The sequence below is a fragment of the Mus caroli genome, unplaced genomic scaffold (assembly GCF_978045245.1).
Source record: "Mus caroli unplaced genomic scaffold, Mus_caroli_1 scaffold_12, whole genome shotgun sequence".
Classification (NCBI taxonomy): Eukaryota; Metazoa; Chordata; class Mammalia; order Rodentia; family Muridae; genus Mus; species Mus caroli.
The window spans coordinates 16,480,361-16,499,359 of record NW_028227267.1 but is presented as its reverse complement, the minus strand read 5'-3'; positions in this window follow the sequence as shown (position 1 = coordinate 16,499,359).

Sequence of the window (18,999 nt, the reverse complement as noted above, 5' to 3'; positions counted from 1 at the left end):
GAGAAGCCAAATGAAAGAGATGAGGCACTGAGTTGCAAAACAGTAGGCTTGGACAACAGGACACAATGACTGTGGAACATGGTTTTCCATTTGGTAAGGAAACAAAATATCTGTGAATTTCTACTGAGATCTCTCTGTAGCAAAAATCAAAGGAGGCCATTCACCAAGATCAATATTAACTGTTTCTCAATGTCAGACGAGATAGATTCTGCCTGGGAGAAAATCGTAGGGCAAACAGAATACACAGCTTGCTAAAGGAATAAAGCAAGGATGAGATCAAAATGTAAACATCGGGCATAGTGCTATTTTCAATGTGGCTGGGGCTCAGCCTTCCAAAAGAGAGACAGGTTCTCATGCTTACAGATCTGTCCCACTCTTAAAATGTAGGGTAAAAGTCAGAAACTCAAGGGATCTAAAGTCAAGAAAAAATGTTCAGCACCCTTGCCACAAAAATGGTTTTGCAATATGCTTTTTAAAATAAAAAAATATGTTAGTAAGTTGGCTATACTTCCAGATTGATACACATAGATTTAATTTATCATTTTACTCAACATATTGAGTCTAATAGCTAATCTTTGTTGTCAACTTGATACACCTGGGAAAGGAGAACCTCAAGTGGAATTGTCTCCAACAGTTTGGCTAGTGGGCATGCTTTGGGGGGCATTTTCTTAATTGCTAATGAATTTAGAAAGACCCAACACACTGTGGGAAGTGCCTCCTCTGTGCTGGTCTTCCTGGGTGGTAAAAGAGAACAGGCTGAGCAATGGAAAGAGATGCAGAGACCCACAGCCAATCATTAGACAGAACTCAGGGAGTCTTCCGGAAGAGTTGGGGAAAGGATTGGTGGACTTGAAGAGGACAGGGACTCCACAGAAAGACCAACAGATTCAACTAACCTGGACCCTTGGGGGATTCCAGAGACTGAACCACCAACCAAAGAGTAATCCCAGGCTGGACCTAGACTCCTTGAACATATGTACCAGATGGGTAGCTTGGTCTTCATACGGGTCCACCAACAACTGAAGCAGGGGCTATCCCTGAATCTATTACATACCCGCCTGTGGATCCCGTTCCTCTAACTAGACTGCCTTGTCTGGCCTCAGTGGGAGAGGATGTGCCCCTAGTCCTCCAGTGATAATGTGCCAGGGTCGGGTAGGGATACTCATGGTGGGCGGGGAGCCTCTCTATTCTCAGAGAAGAAGGAGGAAACTGGGGAGGATCTGTAGTACTTGAAGGAGAAGGGAACTAGTATTGAGATGTAAAGCAAATAAATAAATAAATAAATAAATAAATAAATAAATAAATAAATTAGTATTTTAAAAAGAAAGGAAAGGAAAAGAAAAAAAAGAGGGAAAAAAAAAGCAGCTGAGAACCAGACAGGGGACCCAGCAAAGCAGAGTTCCTCCATGGTCTCTCTTCAGTTGTTCCCTCAAAGATATTGCCTTGACTTCCAACAAGGATGAATTGGAACCTTTACCCCCCCCCCCAACGTTGCTTATGGTCAGTGTTTTATCACAGTAAACTAGGAAAGAAGCTGGTACCAGGAATGTGAGGTTTTGCTGTGATGGACCTGACTATGTGGACTTTATGTCTTGGACTGTTTTGTGGGGGAGAGGTGGAGGATTTGGGAGCTCTAGGCTAGAAAAGCCATTGAATGCTAAGATCTCAATGAGCTGTTATGGGAACATGGATAATATTTCAGAGTGCAATGGAGAGGAGATAATGGAGACCTGGCTTATGGTTCTGGACTATCGGGATCATTTGTGTGATCGTATTTTTATTAAGAATCTATGGAAGTAAAACATTTGCTTTACTGTGACAAGCAGTGCTGATTATCTGGGGTCTAAAAAGCTATGGAAAGTTTGTTATATTTTAAATTTTTTCAGACAGTACAAATACTATTTGATCTGAAAAGACATAAATATCTAGATGTGGCTAGATCTTAATATACTTGAGAAAAATAAAAGGTAAGTATCAAAAATTCACCTTCAAGCTAGAGAGGAGGCTCAGCATAGTAATCATGAGGATCTGGGTTGATCATCAGAATCAACAACTCAGAAGTCATGCATTGTGCTTGTAATTGCAGTGCTGGTGGAGTGGAGGGAGAGAATTCCTGAGTCTGGCTTGCTGGACTGCCATCCGAGGACTTGGTGAACTGCAGGCTAGTGAGAGAACCTGTCTGAAAGCACAAGTTGGAAAGCGTCTGAGGAACTGAGAATGTTCTTTAGCCCCCTAGGTGTGAAATCAAACTACAAACATAAATTACACCAACACAAAACGCACACATTCAACCTAAAAAAAAAAAAAAGTTAACTGCAATTAATATGAGACCAGCATCCTTAAGGTAAAATTTTCTGGGAAGTGTTTGGTCAGAGTTGGCACAGAAGCTGTGGTCTAGACAGGGCCAAGGCTGCATCTCGAGCTGGAAGATGACCATGGTGATGTATACATCTCCTATATAGTACTGGTTTTGAACGTATAAAGGGATTGTAGAGAGCAGCGGAGGCTTGGTACTATGAGAGGTTAGGAGAGGGTATTGATGAAAGTGCAGCCTCAGCTTCAGTGGACACCCCAGGACATCGGAGATGCCAGGACCATAGGATGAATGCCAAGGACAAAAGCAGTCTGAGCCTACACAATAAGCTGTGTCTGCTCACACAAATGTAAACTTTCAGTCATGGCATTTGTCACAAGAACAGAAAGCAAACTAGATCACAACCATTAAAAACAATGAAGTAGGCAAGCTAAATTACAATAGTAAACACATCTAGCATTAATATGCTATGTACTTAATATATGATATTCTAGAATTTGTTTTATATTTATATATATAATATGCATATACACATAGAGACACAGACACAGACACACACACAAGCACACACACACACACATACACACGTACCTTTTAGGACATTCAGGTTGTTTCTCACTTCTTCCTACCTTCTGGAATTCTTCTCATCTTTGATAGATAGGACCACTACTCTCCCGAAGATGTCTATGCTAGCAAGTGGGTAGAATAAAAAATGAGCCCCAAACTTACAATACCCAAGATACAATTTGCAAAACACATGAAACTCAAGAAGAAGGAAGACCAAAGTGTGGAAGCAGGAGTGGGTGGGTTGAGGAGTGGGCTGAGGGGTGGGGGGGATAAAGGGGACTTTTGGGATAGCATGTAAATGAAGAAAATATCTAATTAAAAAAAGATTTAGCATGCCTTCATAATAAAAGCCTAGAACAAGTAGGACTATAGAAAACATATTCCAACATAATAAAGGTTTGTATGACACCCCCCCCCCCAAAAAATGAGCCCCAAGAGAATCAAGCTAAAAGCCCCAAAGATTTTTGTCTGTAAGCCAGTTGTTTCCTGTTCATCAAAACCTAAACAACTTACGGGGGTAAGGGGGAGTAAAATAAGTTATGAAAGGAAATTGATGCTGAGGTAATTAAAATGGAATATCTGTGTTCTGAAAGCTGAGAAAGATTACATTTAATACAAAGCAAACATAGGCATGTACTTGGGGTTTAATATTAAGAAAAGATTGTAAAGTCTAAGATGTGTAGAGATAAACGACATATGTACGAGGCCAGGGATCTCTGTGGTGGCATGTGCAGAGCATGTGAGAGGTCCTGAGTTCCAACAATGAAATGAAGGGCTAACCTTATTCACTTACTTTTCTCTTATAAAAAGACCCATGCTACAAACGTAAAACCTGAAATTAAGCTGTACAAATGCATCATCAATGAAAATAAGTTAGAATAGCTGGGAGTAAGGAACCATGGGAATTTATTCTGGCTAACTGAAAATGTGTGTTCAGCTGGCATTAACATAGGGAGTGATGTCGTTAAGAATTAAAAACAATAAGCAGAGTATAAACCATTTTTAGCCAACAAATCTGAGAATTTAAGTGTAGTTAAAATTTTAACAAAAGCTACTTAAAACTGATTTAAGAACGAAGAAAAATTGAACAAGGCATAATACAGTTGATAAAGCTGGTAAACTCTAGTGATCCAATTTAGCTTTAGACGGAGCATGTGTTAAAGGCTTTACACTTTAGGAATAAATTATGGCAATAAAAAGGAGAATGGCCTTCCAAAATGAGAGAGGAAATTTGAATGCTAATATTTGATTTCCAATATTGAGGAAATCAATTTTTTCTGTTATTACTTAACTCGTGTGTGCTTTTGTATACTATTCTTAAAAATAATCTGCCCACCTTAAAATCGTGAGAACTTATCTCCTTTTATTCCTAAGAGTTTTACATTTACAGCATCTTCATCCGGGTCCTTAGTCAATTTGAGCTCATTTACATTGTGGCAGTTTGAATGAGACTGTCCCAGTAGATTGAGAAATTCGAATACTTGGTCCCTCGTTGTTGGCATTGTTTGGGGGAGGTTTAGGAGGTGTGGCCTTGCTGGAGGAAATACATCACCTGGGGCAGGATAGAGCTTCGTCTAACCTGCCTGCAGTTCAGTGGCTCTGCTTACTGCTTATCATTGAGATATGGTCTCTGGGCTTCCTGTTCCTGCCACCTCGCCTGCTGCGTGTAGCTCTGCATCTCAATCAGGATGGACTCTTTTGCCTCTGGAACAGTAAGCTAAAATAAACTCATTTTCCTACATGCTACCTTTCACAGTGGTGTTTCATCACAGCAATAAGAAAGTCATTAATATATTTCACTTTTTTGTGTATTTTAAGTCTGTCTTATTTTTTTATCTTTACTACTTTCCTTAGTATTAAATGGAACATTTTTTATTTTAACATTTTAATAATTTAATATTTTTCAATTTTAAAAACAATTTTATTAATTTCTTACAATGTGTTTTAACTCTTTCATAACAACACCCCCCCCCGCCCCACCTTGCCCCATCCACCAATCTTTGTGTCCTGACCTCTTTTGTTTTCTTATCAACACTAATTTGTGTTGCCTGGGTGTGTGGTCTTCCACAGCATCCTGGTTGACTAGAGTCTACACTTAGAGAAAACTCTCTCTTCATCTCCCAATAACTGACAGTTGCCAGTAGGTGCCTGGGTGGGGTTGGAATTCCTATATATCTGTCTCCACACTGGATATTTGGTATGGCTGAGTTTTCCATGCACTCACAACAATAGAAGTAGATTTGCCCCTCTGCTAGCCACCATAAGCTTTTGGCTCAAAAATTGTGCCAGGTAAGTGTTTTTTTTTTTCTTCTCAAACACTGTTTACATCTAACCAGAAAGTGGTTGTTTATTCCCCTAATGTTTATGCCACTGTGTTATGCACCAGTGAGCATGTCTGCCAGTCCTGCCATTATTATACCTCTCAGCGTTCACAAGAAGATTGATTGCTACATTTCCCCATTTGGTAGAATGTAGCCTCTATCTAGAAACTATTACTTAAAAACATTTATTTTATTTGTATTTATGTCTGTGTCTGTGTATGTGTGCAAACATGTGTGGAAGTGCCTGTGGAGGCCAGAAGAGAGCATTACATCTTTTGGACATGGAGTTAGGCATGAGAGATTGTTAGAGCACCCCACCATAGGTGCTGGTAATTGAATTCTGGTCCTCTGCAGGATAGTAAGGATTTTAATCTCTGAACCAAGGCTCTAGTCCTACAATCATGTCTCTTCTTACTCTGTCCTTTGCATATATAATGTTTACCAATGTATTTTTAAATTTGATATTTCTTCTGTCAATCAAAATCTACCCCATATTCCTCCAAGCAAAAATGTCATTCTTTTATCATAATTTTCCTTACCAAAATTTTGATCTAGTTATTTCTCTAAAAATATTTATATTCTCTCTACATTACAGCATTGCCCCCGCTGCTCCTTTAGTATTGTTCCCTTTAGCTCTTTGAGCTTATTTACAGTAGCTGTGTTGAGATGTTTATGTGTTAATTTTACATTTAGTCTTCTTTCATGAACAGCCCCTGTGACTTCTCTTGTGTGAAGTTCATGCTTACCTCTTATTCTACTGGTCTCACAATTCATATTGAAAACTAGATGTTTTCGATGATATATTTCACCAACTTTGGATATTGATTTCCTCTTATGTATACTTTCATGTAATTACCACTTTATATAATTTTATATTTTAAAAGCTGAGAGAAGGAAGGAGCACATGTATATATTTAAAGAGTTTTAAAAATTAACCTTCTTAGTTCAGTCCCTTATTCTACACTTTTGTCAATGTTGGGTTGGTTTATTTATTCCCTAGACTATTTTAGTAAACATTTTCTCTTTGCAACTGTGAAGCCTTAAAGTTTTCTCCTTAGAGGTTTCAGTCTAGGGCACCAGACAGTTGTGTTGGGACATAATGTTATCACTTGGACTCTCTTGTCTCCTTTTCCACATCTCTATTGAAACACCTGCCCCTCTTATGTATCACACCAAACTATTAGGCTCCAGAAATCAGGCTGATTCCCCTCTGTTTTTTGTGAATGCTTTGGGTCATCATTTGTTTCATAGTCTTATGCTACTGAACTAAAGCCTATAGTTTAACTGATAATACTATGTATGAGTTTATCAACCTCCTTTTGCATATATATATATATATATATATATATATATATATATACCAGCTTTTAGAACTCTTAGACTTGAAATTCCCTAGATTTCGTTCTAAATATTGTCTAAAACTTGTTGATAATGAAGAACAATTTGTTTCTACAACTTTTACTCTCTTCTGAGCAAAACTGTAAGGCCCTTGGTCCAGGACTGGAGGGCAGCTAGTGTTTCACTTCTGAGTGGGTACCTCTGACTTCACTTCTGAGTGGGTACCTCTGACTCATAAGCATTAGTCAGGTGGGGATCTTTAGCCTCTGACCTTTCCTTGTCTCCCTAAGCACAGAAACTGACTTTTTGAGTATGCTCAGTCAGGGGCAATCAGAACTTCAGTACTCTTTACTTGTATCTGACCTACAACCCCCACAGAAAAGCCAAGTAGGGACCAATCTCCTGCCATCATTTGAAGTTTCACACCACAAGCCTCTTCCGGTCAGAAAAGCACCTGAGCAGCTGGGGCGCAGGGTCCGCTGACACTCGCCAACTGCCCACAACACCCGCCACAGGATCTTAAGACTTCTGGTGAGGGGAGCACAGCTTCTGCTCCAATCCAATTGCGCGGGACCTGAGACTGCATTAGTTAGGGAAGCAGAAACCAGCCTGAGTAGGGCCACAGGCCTCACCCGGCCGGATCAGCGCCAGGGTAGCGGGAGCGCAGGGTTGCCTGACACCCGCCAGCTACCCACGACCCCCGCCGCAGGATTTTGGGACTGCTGGTGAGTGGAACACAGCTTCTGCTCCAGTCCAATCACGCGGGACCTGAGACTGCTCTGGTTGGGGAGAGAGAAATCCGGCCCACACAGGGCCACAAGCCTCTTCCGGTCAGAAAAGCACCTGAGCAGCTGGGGCGCAGGGTCTGCTGACACTCGCCAACTGCCCACAACACCCGCCACAGGATCTTAAGACTTCTGGTGAGGGGAGCACAGCTTCTGCTCCAATCCAATTGCGCGGGACCTGAGACTGCATTAGTTAGGGAAGCAGAAACCAGCCTGAGTAGGGCCACAGGCCTCACCCGGCCGGATCAGCGCCAGGGTAGCGGGAGCGCAGGGTTGCCTGACACCCGCCAGCTACCCACGACCCCCGCCGCAGGATTTTGGGACTGCTGGTGAGTGGAACACAGCTTCTGCTCCAGTCCAATCACGCGGGACCTGAAACTGCTCTGGTTGGGGAGAGAGAAATCCGGCCCACACAGGGCCACAAGCCTCTTCCGGTCAGAAAAGCACCTGAGCAGCTGGGGCGCAGGGTCTGCTGACACTCGCCAACTGCCCACAACACCCGCCACAGGATCTTAAGACTTCTGGTGAGGGGAGCACAGCTTCTGCTCCAATCCAATTGCGCAGGACCTGAGACTGCATTAGTTAGGGAAGCAGAAACCGGCCTGAGTAGGACCACAGGCCTCATCCAGCTGGATCAGCGCCGGGGTAGCGGGAGCGCAGGGTTGCCTGACACCCGCCAGCTACCCAGGACCCCCGCCGCAGGATTTTGGGACTGCTGGTGAGTGGAACACAGCTTCTGCTCCAATCCAATTGCGCGGGACCTGAGACTGCATTAGTTAGGGAAGCAGAAACCAGCCTGAGTAGGGCCACAGGCCTCACCCGGCCGGATCAGCGCCAGGGTAGCGGGAGCGCAGGGTTGCCTGACACCCGCCAGCTACCCACGACCCCCGCCGCAGGATTTTGGGACTGCTGGTGAGTGGAACACAGCTTCTGCTCCAGTCCAATCACGCGGGACCTGAGACTGCTCTGGTTGGGGAGAGAGAAATCCGGCCCACACAGGGCCACAAGCCTCTTCCGGTCAGAAAAGCACCTGAGCAGCTGGGGCGCAGGGTCTGCTGACACTCGCCAACTGCCCACAACACCCGCCACAGGATCTTAAGACTTCTGGTGAGGGGAGCACAGCTTCTGCTCCAATCCAATTGCGCGGGACCTGAGACTGCATTAGTTAGGGAAGCAGAAACCAGCCTGAGTAGGGCCACAGGCCTCACCCGGCCGGATCAGCGCCAGGGTAGCGGGAGCGCAGGGTTGCCTGACACCCGCCAGCTACCCACGACCCCCGCCGCAGGATTTTGGGACTGCTGGTGAGTGGAACACAGCTTCTGCTCCAATCTTTAAATAGTGACAACGATAACAACTAACCCCAGAGATTACCAGATGGCGAAAGGTAAACGTAATAATCTTACTAACAGAAACCAAGACCAGTCACCATCATCAGAACCCAGCACCCCCACTTCACCCAGTCCAGGGCACCCCAACACACCGGAAAAGCTAGACACGGATTTAAAAGCATATCTCCTGATGATGATAGAGGACTTCAAGAAGGACGTTAATAACACACTTAAAGAAATGCAGGAGAACACTGCTAAAAAAGAAGAAGACAATAAAGAGAAAGCACAAAAATCCCTTAAAGAATTGCAGGAGAACACTGCTAAAGAGTTACAAATCCTTAAAGAAAAACATGATAACATAATCAAACAGGTAGAAGTCCTTACAGAAAAACAGGAAAACACATCCAAACAGATGATGGAAATGAACAAAACCATACTAGACCTAAAAAGGGAAGTAGACACAATAAAGAAAACCCAAAATGAGGCAACACTGGAGATAGAAACCCTAGGAAAGAAATCTGGAACCATAGATGCAAGCATCAGCAACAGAATACAAGAGATGGAAGAGAGAATCTCAGGTGCAGAAGATTCCATAGAGAACATCGGCACAACAATCAAGGAAAATGGAAAATGCAAAAAGATCCTAACTCAAAACATCCAAGAAATACAGGACATAATGAGAAGACCAAACCTACGGATAATAGGAGTGGATGAGAATGAAGATTTTCAACTCAAAGGACCAGCAAACATCTTCAACAAAATTATAGAAGAAAACTTCCCAAATCTAAAGAAAGAGATGCCCATGAACATACAAGAAGCCTACAGAACTCCAAATAGACTGGATCAGAAAAGAAATACCTCCCGACACATAATAATCAGAGCAACAAATGCTCTAAATAAAGATAGAATACTAAAAGCAGTAAGAGAAAAAGGCCAAGTAACATATAAAGGCAAGCCTATCAGAATTACACCAGATTTTTCACCAGAGACTATGAAAGCCAGAAGATCCTGGACAGATGTTATACAGACACTAAAAGAACACAAATTCCAGCCCAGGCTACTATACCCAGCCAAACTCTCAATTAACATAGATGGAGAAACCAAAGTATTCCACGACAAAACCAAATTCACACATTATCTCTCCACGAATCCAGCCCTTCAAAGGATAATAACAGAAAAAAACCAATACAAGGACAGGAACCACGCCCTAGAATCAACAAGAAGGTAATCCCTCAACAAACCTAAAAGAAGACAGCCACAAGAACAAAATGCCAACTTTAACATCAAAAATAACATGAAGTTTCACACCATCAATGAAATCCTGGTGGTTTATCTCACTAGAGTAGTGGGACAATTCTTTACTAGCTGAATGGAGATCCAGTCCTGTTTTATCACTCAAACCCAATGAGTTGTCCTTCTATGAGGCTATGCTGGGAAATTTGAGAAAAGGGAGGAATCTCATGGTGCTTTAGACTTGCTAGGCTTACCATGGTTTAAAGATTTGTGTCTTGGAGATATGTTTCCTCATTTGGTATATATACATATATATATGCTGTTCTGATAACTTCAATAGATATTAAATGGCTACTTAAAAATATTGTTATTATTATTATTATTATTTACAAATTGTAGCTATTTCAATCGGAATAACTGAATAGTACTTTGTACTAACATTCTGGGCACTCCTTGTTTGAGAGATCCTTTCTCTTCCCTCTCCCATCCCTCCATTTTGTTTCTCTCACTTTCCTTTCCCTTCACCCTTTCTATTCTTGTCTACTTTCTCTTTTTCTTACTTTCTATTCCCCCCTCCCTTCCATTTATCCTCTTATCTCTCTCTCTCTCTCTCTCTCTCTTTCTTGTCCTTAGGATCAAACCAAGGGCATGCATGCTCTATGAGGCCACAACCAAGTCCTTGGGAAAATCTGTAGCAAGATGGAAAAATATCATAAGACAAACTAAAAAGAAAACCATATTTAACTGTATTAAATTTAAGAAATCTTCTTGATTTAAAGAATTTAGGGGGACTAGTGAGAAGGTTCAGTAGTTAAGAATGCTTGCTGCTCTTCAGTACTATGGGGCATCAATTTCCAGCCCGTACTGAGAGCAGTCTTTATCTCCTGCCTCTATAGGTACTGCACTCATGTTGAAAAAAACACCCACACAGACATATACATGGATTTAAAAAGAATAAAAATAAATCTTTTAGGAATGAATTCATAACAATAATAAAAATGTCAGAGGTTAGGATAATCTATGGAAAAAAATACAGTAATGTAACAGCTATGTTACTATCTACAAGTAATTAGAAAAAATAAAAAGACAATGGGAAAAATTAAGAATAGTGTGAAAAATTCATCTGAGGGAAGAGAAACTGACATACGCATGATAACCCTACAAACACTGTGTCTATGTAGTTATTTATGTAAACAAATTACAACTGGGAAGGGACCATATTACATATTCCCAAGTTTCCATGAATTACAGTATTTTATAACTTTCTGTGCTCACACTGCAGGCTCCATATGCTATTTCCACTAAAAGAAATTAGGAATTGGGGAAGCAGATGACTTCTGGTCTGAGAAAGATAATCAGAGGATGAGTATGGAATGTTTATATATATATATATACATATATATATATATATATATATATATATACATATATATATGTGTGTGTGTGTGTGTGTGTGTATACATATATATATGTGTGTGTGTGTGTGTGAGATATGTGATATATATCTCTCACAGCTCTTAAAAGGATTCAAGATCCAAAGCCAGAAAGGAAAGAAAAGAATACAACAAAATTACAAGCAAGAACTGAAATGGATTGGAACTCTTTTTATACATTTAATTTTACAAGTTTTAATAAATATTTTATCATTATGAATTCAAAAGAATTCAAAATAAATTTAATGTTCATCATTAGGAGATCATTGCAACTGAAGTCAATTTCTAAAGAACTGGTAAATAAATTGAATGAATCCTTTTTTGTCATAGTAACCTCATAGTAGTAGAAGAGAACATGTCTTCTTATAGAGTATTCCAGCTCCTCAATTAGAAGAGAGGGCGAGGACCAGGATGCACCATCTTGCAGCACTGTGTGAATTATGAATTCCAAGACAGAGCAGCAACTTCCAAAGTCACAAGGAACTAGAGAATCACAAATTATGATGGAAAAACACAACTTAAGCCTTTAGATTTAACTAGCAAGATATTGGGACATAGCCAATAATATGAAGGAGGTAATAATTAGCAAAAATTAGTCTGTGAGAAATTCTATAGGATATATATATATATATATATATATATATATATGCCCATGGGGACATTCTTATTCAAAGTACCACAATATTGATTAAAGTACACTATTAATACATGTTATATATATATATATATATATATATATATATATATATATATATATATAATCTCCAGTGAAAGTTAAGGGAGAAAAGATGAAAAGCACATGTTGACTAAAAAGATGTATGACATACCAACTAATTTCAGTAGGTGAATCTTTTACAATTCTTTTTTAAAAATATGTTTATTAGGTATTTTCCTCAATTACATTTCCAATGCTATCCCAAAGTCCCCCATACCCTCCCCCCCTCCACTCCCCTACCCACCCACTCCCACTTTGGGGCTCTGGCGTTCCCCTGTACTGGGGCATATAAAGTTTGCATGTCCAATGGGCCTCTCTTTCCAGTGATGGCCGATTAGGCCATCTTTTGATACATATGCAGCTAGAGTCAAGAGCTCCGGGGTACTGGTTAGTTCATAATGTTGTTGCACCTATAGGGTTGCAGACCCCTTCAGCTCCTTGGATACTTTCTCTAGCTCCTCCATTGGGGGCCCTGTGATCCATCCAATAGCTGACTGCTCTGAGCATCCACTTATGTGTTTGCTAGGCCCCTGTGATCCATCCAATAATTGACTGCTCTGAGCATCCCCTTATGTGTTTGCTAGGCCCCAGCATAGTCTCACAAGAGACAGCTATATAAAGGTCCTTTCAGCAAAATCTTGCTAGTATATGCAATGGTGTCATCATTTGGAGGCTGATTATGGGATGGAACCCTGGATATGGCAGTCTCTAGATGGTCCATCCTTTTGTCTCAGCTCCAAACTTTGTCTCTGTAAGTCCTTGCGTGGGTGTTTTGTTCCCAATTCTAAGAAGGGGCAAAGTGACCACACTTTGGTCTTCGTTCTTCTTCAGTTTCATGTGTTTTGCAAATTGTATCTTATATCTCAGGTATACTAAGGTTCTGGGCTAATATCCACTTATCAGTGAGTACATATCATTTGAGTTCTTTTGTAATTGGGTTACCTCACTCAGGATGGTGCCCTCCAGGTCCAACCATTTGCCTAGGAATTTCATAAATTCATTTTTTTAAATAGCTGAGTAGTACTCCATTGTGTAAATGTACCACATATTTTTTTATCCATTCCTCTGTTGAGGGGCATCTGGGTTCTTTCCAGCTTCTGGCTATTATAAATAAGGCTTCTATGAACATAGTGGAGCATGTCTCCTTCTTACCAGTTGGAATATCTTCTGGATAGATGCCCAGGAGAGGTATTGCGGGATCCTCCGGTAGTACTATGTCCAATTTTCTGAGGAAACGCCAGACTGAATTCCAGAGTCGTTGTACAAGCTTGCAATCCCACCAAAAATGGAGGAGTGTTCCTCTTTCTCCACGTCCTTGCCAGCATCTGCTATCACCTGAATTTTTGATCTTAGCCATTCTGACTGGTGTGAGATGGAATCACAGGGTTGTTTTGGTTTGCATTTCCCTGATGATTAAGGGTGCTGAACATTTTTTCAGGTGCTTCTCAGCCATTCGGTATTCCTCAGATGAGAATTCTTTGTTCAGTTCTGAGCCCCATTTTTAAATGGGGTTATTTGATTTTCTGGAGTCCACCTTCTTGAGTTCTTTATATATATTGGATATTAGTCCCCTATCTGATTTAGGATAGGTAAAGATCCTTTCCCAATCTGCTGGTGGCCTTTTTGTCTTATTGATGGTGTCTTTTGCCTTACAGAAGCTTTGCAGTTTTATGAGGTCCCATTTGTCAATTCTTGATCTTACAGCACAAGCCATTGCTGTTCTATTCAGGAATTTATCCCCTGTGCCCATATCTTCGAGGCTTTTCCCCACTTTCTCCTCTATAAGTTTCAGTGTCTCTGGTTTTATGTGGAGTTCCTTAATCCACTTAGGTTTGACCTTAGTACAAGGAGATAGGAATGGATCAATTCGCATTCCTCTACATGATAACCACCTCTTGTGCCAGCACCATTTGTTAGAAATGCTGTCTGTTTTTTCCACTGGATGGTTTTAGCTCCCTTGTCGAAGATCAAGTGACCATCAGTGTGTGGGTTCATTTTTGGGTCTTCAATTCTATTCCATTGGTCTACTTGTCTGTCACTATACCAGTACCATGCATTTTTTTTTTTTATCACAATTGCTCTGTAGTACAGCTTTAGGTTAGGAATGGTGATTCCACCAGAGGTTCTTTTATACTTGAGAAGAGTTTTTGCTATCCTAGGTTTTTTGTTATTCCAGATGAATTTGCAGGTTTCTCTTTCTAATTCGTTGAAGAATTGAGTTGGATTTTGATGGGGATTGCATTGAATCTGTAGATTGCTTTTGGCAAGATAGCCATTTTTCCAATGTTGATCCTGCCAGTCCATGAGCATGGGAGATCTTTCCATCTTCTGAGATCTTCTTTAATTTCTTTCTTCAGAGACTTGAAGTTCTTTTCATAGAGATCTTTCACGTCCTTAGATAGAGTCACACCAAGATATTTTATATTATTTGTGACTATTAAGAAGTGTGTTGTTTCCCTAATTTCTTTCTCAGCCTGTTTATTCTTTGTGTAGAGAAAGGCCATTGACTTGTTTGAGTTAATTTTATATCCAGCTACTTCACTGAAGCTGTTTATCAGGTTTAGGAGTTCTCTGGTGGAATTTTTAGGGTCACTTATATATACTATCATATCATCTGCAAAAAGTAGTATTTTGACTTCTTCTTTTCCAATTTGTATCCCCTTGATCTCCTTTTGTTGTCTAATTGCTCTGGCTAGGACTTCAAGTACTATGTTGAATAGGTAGGGAGAAAGTGGGCAGCCTTGTCTAGTCCCTGATTTTAGTGGGATTGCTTCCAGCTTCTCACCATTTACTTTGATGTTGGCTACTGGTTTGCTGTAGATTGCTTTTATCATGTTTAGGTATGGGCCTTGAATTCCTGATCTTTCCAAGACTTTTATCATGAATGGGTGTTGGCTCTTGTCGAATGCTTTCTCTGCATCTAACGAGATGATCATGTGGTTTTTGTCTTTGAGTTTGTTTATATAATGGATTATGTTGATGGGTTTCCATATATTAAACCATCCCTGCATCCCTGAAATAAAACCTACTTGGTCATGATGGATGATTGTTTTAATGTGTTCTTGGATTTGGTTAGTGAGAATTTTATTGAGTATTTTTGCATCGATATTCATAAGGGAAATTGGTCTGAAGTTCTCTATCTTTGTTGGATCTTTTTGTGGTTTAGGTATCAGGAGTAATTGTGGCTTCATAGAATGAGTTGGGCAGAGTACCTTGTATTTCTATTTTGTGGAATAGTTTGTGCAGAACTGGAATTAGATCTTCTTTCAAGGTCTGATAGAACTCTGCACTAAACCCATCTGGTCCTGGGCTTTTTTTGGTTGGGAGACTATTAATGACGGCTTCTATTTTTTTTAGGGGATATGGGACTGTTTAGATCATTAACTTGATCCTGATTTAACTTTGGTACCTGGTATCTGTCTAGAAATTTGTCCATTTCGTCCAGGTTTTCCAGTTTTGTTGAGTATAGCCTTTTGTAGAAGGATCTGATGGTGTTTTAGAATTCTTCAGGATCTGTTGTTATGTCTCCCTTTTCATTTCTGATTTTGTTAATTAGGATGCTGTCCCTGTGCCCTCTAGTGAGTCTGGCTAAGGATTTATCTATCTTGTTGATTTTCTCAAAGAACCAGCTCCTCGTTTGGTTGATTCTTTGAATAGTTCTTCTTGTTTCCACTTGGTTGATTTCGCCCCTGAGTTTAATTATTTCCTGCCATCTACTCCTCTTGGGTGAATTTGCTTCCTTTTTTTCTAGAGCTTTTAGGTGTGTTGTCAAGCTGCTAGTGTGTGCTCTCTCTAGTTTCTTTTTGAAGGCACTCAGAGCTATGAGTTTCCCTCTTAGAAATGCTTTCATTTTGTGGATTAGTTTGTGAAGAACTGGAATTAGGATACCCAAGATATAAAATACAATTTGCTAAACGCATGAAATGGATGATCACAGTCAGCTATTGGATTGATCACACGGCCCCCAATGGAGGAACTAGAGAAATTACCCAAGGAGCGAAAGGGAACTGCAACCCTATAGGTGGAACAACAATATGAACTAACCAGTACCCCGGAGCTATTCTCTCTAGCTGCATATGTATCAAAAGATGGCCTAGTCGGCCATCACTGGAAAGAGAGGCCCATTGGACTTGCAAACTTTATATGCCCCAGTACAGGGGAACCCCAGGGCCAAAAAGGGGGAGTGGGTGGGTAGGGGATTGGGGGGGGGTGGGTATGGGGGACTTTTGGGATAGCATTGAAAATGTAAACGAGGAAAATACCTAATAAAAAATAAATTTAAAAAAATGCCTTCATTGTGTCCCATAAGTTTGGGTATGTTGTGGCTTCATTTTCATTAAACTCTAAAAAGTCTTTAATTTCTTTCTTTATTCCTTCTTTGACCAAGGTATCATTGAGAAGAGTGTTGTTCATTTTCCACCTGAATGTTGGCTTTCCATTATTTATGTTGTTATTGAAGATCAGCCTTACTCCATGGTGGTCTGATAGGATGCATTGGACAATTTCAATATTTTTGTATCTGTTGAGGCCTGTTTTGTGACCAATTATATTGTCAGTTTTGGAGAAGGTCCTGTGAGGTGCTGAGAAGAAGGTATATCCTTTTGTTTTAGGATAAAATGTCTGTAGATATCTGTTAAGTCCATTTGTTTCATAAGTTCTGTTAGTTTCACTGTGTCCCTGTTTAGTTTCTGTTTCCATGATCTGTCCATTGATAAAAGTGGTGTGTTGAAGTCTCCCACTATTATTTTGTGAGGTGCAATGTGTGCTTTGAGCTTTACTAAAATTTCTTTAATGAATGTGGCTGCCCTTGCATTTGGAGCATAGATATTCAGAATTGAAAGTTCCTCTTGGAGGATTTTACCTTTGAAGAGTATGAAGTGTCCCTCCTTTTTTTTTTTTTTTTCTTTTTTTTGATAACTTTGGGTTGGAGTTGATTTTATTCGATATTAGAATGGCTACTCCAGCTTGTTTCTTTAGACCATTTTCTTGGAAAATTGTTTTCCAGCCTTTCACTCTGAGGTAGTGTCTGTTTTTTTCCCTGAGATGGGTTTCCTGTAAGCAGCAGAATGTTGGGTGCTGTTTGTATAGCCAGTCTGTCAGTCTATGTCTTTTTATTGGGGAATTGAATCCATTGATATTAAGAGATATTAATGAAAAGTTATTGTTGCTTCCTATTATTTTTGTTGTTAGAGTTGGCATTCTGTTCTTGTGGCTGTCTTCTTTTTGGTTTGTTGAGGGATTACTTTCTTGCTTTTTCTAGGGCATTGGTTTCCGTTCTTGTATTGGTTTTTTTTTTTTTTTTTTTCCTGTTATTATCCATTGAAGGGCTGGATTCGTGGAAAGATAATGTGTGAATTTGGTTTTGTAGTGGAATACTTTGGTTTCTCCATCTATGGTAATTGAGAGTTTGGCTGGGTATAGTAGTCTGGGCTGGCATTTGTGTTCTCTTAGTGTCTGTACAACATCTGTCCAGGATCTTCTGGCTTTCATAATCTCTGGTGAAAAGTCTGGTGTAATTCTGATAGGCCTGCCTTTATATGTTACTTGACCTTTCTCCCTTACTGCTTTTAATATTCTATCTTTAGTGCATTTGTTGTTCTGATTATTATGTGTCAGGAGAAATTTCTTTTCTGGTCCAGTCTATTTGGAGTTCTGTAGGCTTCTTGTATGTTCATGGGCATGTCTTTCTTTAGGTTTGGGAAGTTTTCTTCTATAATTTTGTTGAAGATATTTGCTGGCCCTTTAAGTTGAAAATCTTCATTCTCATCTACTCTTATTATCTGTAGGTTTTGTCTTCTCATTGTGTCCTGGATTTCCTGGATGTTTTGAGTTAGGATCTTTTTGCATTTTGTATTTTCTTTGATTGTTGTGCCGATGTTCTCTATGGAATCTTCTGCACCTGAGATTCTCTCTTCTATCTCTTGTATTCTGTTACTGATGCTCGCATCTATGGTTCCAGATATCTTTCCTAGGGTTTCTATCTCCAGCGTTGCCTCACTTTGGGTTTTCTTTATTGTGTCTACTTCCCTTTTTAGGTCTTGGATGGTTTTATTCAATTCCATCACCTGTTTGGTCATGTTTTCCTGCAATTCTTTAAGGGATTTTTGTGCTTCCTCTTTAAGGTCTTCTACCTGTTTAGAAGTGTTCTCCTGTATTTCTTTGAGTGAGTTATTAAAGTCCTTCTTGATGTCCTCTACCATCATCATGAGATATGCTTTTAAATCTGGGTCTAGCTTTTCGAGTGTGTTGGGGTGCCCAGGACTGGGTGGGGTGGGAGTGCTGCGTTCTGATGATGGTGAGTGGTCTTGGTTTCTGTTAGTAAGATTCTTACGTTTGCCTTTCGCCATCTGGTAATCTCTGGAGGTAGTTGTTATAGTTGTCTCTGGTTAGAGCTTGTACCTAAGGTGATTGTGTTAGCCTCTATCAGCAGACCAGGGAGACAAGCTCTCTCCTTAGTTTCAGTGGTCAGAATACTCTCTACAGGCAAGCTCTCTTCTTGCAGGGAACCTGCCTCCTGGCAGAAGTTGTGTTCCACTCTCCAGAGGTCTTAAGATCCCGTGGAGGGTTTTGTGGGAACCTTGCAGGTGTCTGCAGACTCAGAGCGTAGGTACCCAGGTGCTGGTGTGGACTGGAAGGGCTACAATTCTTATCTTAGTGTTCTATTGATGTGAAGAGACACCATGACTCTTATAAAAGAAAGCATTTAATTGGAAACTTGCTTACATTTTCAAAGGTTTAGTTTGTAATTATCATGGCAGAGCACATGGCAATAGTCAGTTATGGTGACAGAAAAGTAGCTAAATCTACCTGCTGATCTGCAGACTGTAATAGTATCTTTTATTCACCTCATGTGATTGTCATCTCAGAGGCTTACTGCCTCCATCTGCTAACTGGGGCCTAGTACTGGAAGCTTCTAACCTCTATAAAATCTAATCTAGGTTTAGAATGTTTTCAACCTCTGAGAC